Source organism: Dufourea novaeangliae, unplaced genomic scaffold, assembly GCF_001272555.1.
Source record: "Dufourea novaeangliae isolate 0120121106 unplaced genomic scaffold, ASM127255v1 scaffold329, whole genome shotgun sequence".
Classification (NCBI taxonomy): Eukaryota; Metazoa; Arthropoda; class Insecta; order Hymenoptera; family Halictidae; genus Dufourea; species Dufourea novaeangliae.
Window position 1 is genome coordinate 44201 of NW_015374214.1, and position 6107 is coordinate 50307.

A 6107-nucleotide genomic window follows, 5' to 3' on the forward strand; every position below is an offset into this window, starting at 1 on the left:
CTCTTCGGAGAAATTTCGGCGAAGTCCGGTGGGCTACCGTTCGCGTCGCGTTCCTTGTAAACTCTAGGGTGGGGGGAGGGCGCGATCTACTCTACCTCGGTTTCCAATCTATTAAACTCACATACCCAGCTTTAGATTTAGACTAGACTCATACTGGCGGTGGATTCATTTATGGTCCACTGCGGCTCCCAGGGGAGGTGATCGCCGAACCCGACCACGTCTCTCCTTGAGGTCGGCTAGAACGGCCTCCCCATGTATCTCTATTGGAGTCCCGGGACTCTCTCCCTGTCCTTGTGGGGGGTGGTAGATTTGTGAGGGGTATCAGAGGAGGGGGGGCTCCTGAAATATTCGGGACATAGGTAGGTAGTATGATAGGGGGTTGAAACAGGCGACACAGCTCTCTCTCGATGATGGAACGTACGCAAGCAGGATGATTCCACCCTTGGTACAGACTCGGTCTGTGGGTGAAGCAAAGAGTGAGGCGGTACTCACTTTGGAGACGAAGGATCGGTTGCCCCGACGACCATATTCCATAGCTAATTATTCAGGTAGGGAAGGGACGATCCTAGTGACTCTCCGCCCCCCGGCGAGTACTTCCTCGCCTCCATGCTGTGGCCCGGGCCTAAAAAAGTTGGTCGGGTTGGAAAACTGGGGGAAATAATCGCCCCGGGTAATGCCCACGGCAGTCCCCCTGCTAACGTGGCGGGGGCTGTGTGATAGCCACAGGCGCCGTGAGCCACGGCTGGGCCTTGGGGGGGAAATCGCACTTCCCCTCTCCCGGGAGATCGTGTACGAACTACTACTACTACTAGTGGCTAAGGGCACAGCGCAGAGGTATGAAGTTTATGTGAGTAATGACTGCAGAGAAAGTTATAAAAAACACAAAGTGAGTCAGAAGGATAAGTTATAGATGCGATTGGTCGTCACAGGATCGTATTAGGCTGTGGTCACAGTGCCTCCGACTAGTTGGTGAGTTGTCGGCAGAATGAACGTTGCAACACTTCTGTGTTATAACAGTTCATCTTGATACAGCTCGAATCAGCCGAAAAAAAAACAAATTGATTTGAATTCGCCCGATCATCGTCCAACGACGGCTATAATCGGCTAAATTGGTTCCACTAAGACCACGTGCATGCCTGTATGTATACATATATCATTACACGTTATCGCCAACGATGTATCATTTACTCCATTTCTACCACTTCCTCAAATAAAAAAATAATAACGCAATATCTACTTTCAGTGTTAACCACACATCCAACAACCCTCATTTTTTTTTTAACGGAGGGAAAACCTTCAAAAGGTGTACCGTCTCCGCTGAGGGCAGAGACGGCCTATGTGGGATTCTTATCCACTAAGAACCCCCCGGTGACCCTCTCGGGCGTTAAGGCTGGTCACGGGAAGGTCGAAGCACACTGGCGTCGGCGGCGGAGGAGGGAGGATCCGGCCGGGGGGAGGCTATGGTGACGAACTAGTCTTCCCCCCCACTCGGATCCTTCAGGCCAGCCTCAACCATTCGGCCCGGGCACAGGACTTGTTTGTCCATAGCCTGGCTGCGTGGGGGGTTGGCCTGGCCGTCGCCGCGGAGCCGTACCGCGTCCCTGACCGCCCCGATTGGCCGGGGGACGCGCTGGGCTCCGTGGCGGTGGCAGTGATGCCAGAATCGTGGGTAAACCGCGCGAGCGCTTACCCTCTCCATGCCTCCCGGGGGTATTTTACACAAGCATATGTAGCCTGTCCGTGTGAGCTCTGCCCCCACTACGTCCTACTCGGCGACTCACCAACACAAGCGTTTTCTACCTCTGTCCGTATGCGCTCTGCTTCGGGTGTTCTCGGCAAAAGCCTACGTCACGCGTTTACAACGCGACGGCCGAGTGGCCCAAGCCAGGTCAAAAATCCCAAAACCCAAGCAACCTAAAATTTACGTCCTAAACGCGGAGAGCTGCTTGATTTCTCTCACGCGTTCATGATGAAGACCCCGTCCGAAACCCCGTTCGAATTCCGATGCGACGGTTTTACTTTTTATTTTTAATTATTGTATAATTTCATTTTGTAATATGTCAGTAAAATAAAAACTTCGAAGATATTGATTCAAGAAGCATTTTAAAAAAATGGGAGATGTATTTATTCCTCTTCAATATTTAAATTTTATATTACACAAATACATATTCTCTTATGTATACACAAATTATTCGTACAATTAGATGTTACCTTCATTCTAAGTATTACAGTACATACATATGAAAACATTGGAAGAAAAATCCATCACATTAATATGTTACGTACAATAAAATGAAAGCTTGGAAGATATTAATTTGAGAAGCATTTTCAAATTCAGATTTTTTTGTTAAGCTGGTCCACGCATTTGGATTCTGTTGATTTGATGTCGGTGAGCATGGATAATATGCATGTACATACAACACATCGTCTTTTCTTTTTGTCCTGTAAATAAGGTCACAAGTGTTCCGTCCTCAATATGGACTTTCTTTACTCACGGTATATTAATTTCTTTGGGCGGCTAAAATGTTTCTTTCAAAATCTGGGAAATTCCTAACAACCCCTTTTGAAATAATCGGACAATAATGTATTCGGCGCGCGTATAATTGCACCTAATTCAAAGTCCCTTTACGTTAAAATGGTTTCTAAGAATTCAATACCGTCCTACTTTCCGGTAATAAAGACATTTCCAAATTATGTGTTACAATGAGCCACCGTGCAGTCTCGTTATTGCCTCCATTTACGATAGGGTTGCCCGCGTTGCGGTCAGATACATCTCACCCTAAGTACCTGCTCATATACGCGCGTCATGGTCATATTCGGTAGTAGTACTATTATTCCAATTGCGGTTCACACTATGTGTATACTTCTTTTCAGACATAGAAAAGTAAAGGACTACTAACATCACATGTGCGTGGACCTACTGCAACGGTTCTCAGAAACGCGAAATATATCATTAATACAAAAATCGAATTTTGAAAATGCTTCTCAAATTAATATCTTCGAAGCTGTTATTTTACTGACATATTACAAAGTGAAATTATACAATAATTAAAAATAAAAACTAAAACGGTCGCATCGGGATGCGAACAGGCTCTTCATCATGAATGAGCGTGTGAGAGAAATCATTCTGCTCTCGGCGTCAGTCCTTTACGTTTCTATATCTGAAAAGAAGTACATATGCACATAGTTTAAACCGCAATTGGAATAATGGTACTACTACTGAATATGACAATGAAGCGTTTCTGAAATTAATATCTTCCAAGCTTTCATTTTACTGTACGTAACATATTAATGTGATGGATTTTTCTTCCAATGTTTTCATATGTATGTACTGCAATAGTTAGAATGATGGTAACATCTAATTGTAAGAATAATTTGTCAATAGTATATATAAGAGAATATGTATTTGTGTAATATAAAATTTAAATATTAAAGAGTAATAAATACATCTCCCATTTTTGTAAAATGCTTCTTAAATTAATATTTTTGAACCTTTTATTTTACTGGCAAATTAGAAACTAAAATTACACAATAATTAAAAATAAAAAGTAAAAGCGTCGCATCGGGATTCGAACGGGGTTTCGGACGGAGTTTCGGACGGGGTCTTCATCATGAACGCGTGAGAGAAATCATGCAGCTCTCCGCGTTTAGGACGTAAATTTTAGGTTGCTTGGGATTTGGGGATTTTGACCTGGCTTGGGCCACTCGGCCGTCGCGTCGTAAACGCGTGACGTAGGCTTTTGCCGAGAACACCCGAAGCAGAGCGCACACGGACAGAGGTAGAAAACGCTTGTGTTGGTGAGTCGCCGAGTAGGACGTAGTGGGGGCAGAGCTCACGGACAAGCTAGAATATGCTTGTGTAAAATACCCACGGGAGGCATGGAGAGGGTAAGCGCTCGCGCGGTTTACCCACGATTCTGGCATCAGTAGGCGGTGGTCGGCGACGAGGCCGCGCCCCTGAGCGTTTTGACGCGCGGGCGCGGCTTCGTCGCGGCGCTATATGGGCGCCTGGCGGTGGTCGGGGTGTATGCCCCTCCGAGCATGCCCCTCGCGGCATTTGAGCTGCTGTTGGACGGGATCCGGGACTTTGTGTCCCGTGATCCGACTCGTCCGACATTGGTCCTGGGGGACTTCAATGCGAAGTCTACCCTTTGGGGAAGCCCCAGGACCGACGCGAGGGGCGAGGCCGTGGAGGAATGGGCGGCGAGCGCGGACCTTCGGCTGCTCAACCGAGGGTCTGCGAGCACGTGCGTGCGGTGGCAGGGAGAGTCAATTATTGACCTCTCGTGGGCTACGCCCGCCGCCGCGCGTCTCGTGTCGGGGTGGGGAGTGGCGGAGGAGGTGGTAACACTCAGTGACCACCTCCACATCGTTTTCGATGTTTCCACCACCCCTCGACACCACCCCGCTCGCTGCTCGGGTGCAGACCGACCATCGCGTTGGGCGCTCAAGCGCCTGGAGGAGGACGCGCTGATGGCAGCAGCCCTCGTCGTGTCCTGGCCGGAGGTTCCGGCTGGACCGGTCGCGGACGTTGATAGGGAGGCCGAATGGCTCCGAGATGCAATGGCGTCTGCATGTGATGCAGCCATGCCCCGGACCAGGAAGCCCCCTAGGCGGGCCACATACTGGTGGAGCGACGCGATCGCGGCGTTGCGTGACGTGTGTCACGCCGCGCGGCGTCGCTTCACCAGGTCCCGCCGACGACGGAACCGCGACCTGGCGAGGAAGCGAGATCTCTATGAGGTCTACCGACGAGCAACGGTGGACCTCCAGAGCGCCATCAGGGAGGCCAAGTCCCGCGCCTGGGGCGAGCTCCTGGAGACGCTCGACCGTGACCCGTGGGGACGCCCGTACCGCATCGTCCTTGGACGTATGCGGCCGGTAAGGCCCCCGGTCACGGAGTGTCTTGACCCCCATGCTCTCGAGCGTGTCGTCGAGACCCTCTTCCCGGTTGATCCGGACGACGGTTCGCGGCCGCTCGAGCCGGTGGACCCGACCAACTGGTCCGCCAAGCTGGGGGTCACACGAGAGGAGCTCGCGGTTGCCGTCCGGCGCATCGGGGCCAACAAGGCTCCGGGGCCCGACGGCATCCCCAGGCGGGCGCTGAGCTTGGCCTCACGCGTCCTCGGTCCCCGACTCATTCGGCTGTTTGACAGCTGTATGATGTCGGCGGTGTGGCGTTGGCGATGTCTCTCGATATCGCCAACGCCTTTAACACCATCCGCTGGGACAAGGTCCGGGGGGCACTCCACGAACGCGGGGTGCCTCCGTATCTCCGGATCGTGCTGCGGGACTACCTGTCGGACAGGGCGATCGAGTACCCCGGCCGGGGTGGCACGATCGTGCGACGGAGGGTCAACCGGGGCGTACCCCAGGGGTCCGTTTTGGGACCCCTGCTGTGGAACCTGGGGTACGACTCGGTTCTGCGCGGGCCCCTCACGCCCGGTGTGCGTATCGTCTGCTATGCAGACGACACGCTGATCATCGCGGTCGGGAGGGAGTAGACAAGGACCATTCGGCTGGCGGAAGTGGGGGCGGCACACGTCGTCGCCCGGATCCGGGACCTGAGGTTACAGATCTCGCTGCCAAAGACGGAGGTGGTCATGTTCCATGGACTACTTCTGTCGCGGCGAGTCGCCCAGGCCTGGGTCCGTGTAGGAGACGCCTGTGTCCGGGTCGGGGGCCGAATGAAGTACCTCGGTCTCGACCTGGACAGCCGCTGGCGCTTCGAGGAACACTTCGACCGCCTGGTCCCCGGATTGAGGGCGTGACGACCCTATTGGGTCGTCTGACGCCCAATCTCGGGGGACCAGAAGAGAAGGTACGCCGCCTCTACATGGGGGTGGTGCGGGCTATGGGCCTATACGGTTCACCCGTACGGGCCGATGCCCTGATGGCCCACCGGCGAGGCCGGCAGCTGTTGCGGCGCATACAGCGCCGCATGGCCATCAGGGTCGTGAGGGGCTACCGCACCATCTCCCACGAGGCGGCGGCCGTCCTGACAGGGGTCGTGCCCTACGACTTCCAGGCGGAGGCTGACGCCGATGTATATCGGTGTCTGCAGGGCCTCCGCCGGAACGGGGTCGACCCGCCGGACGACGCGGTCG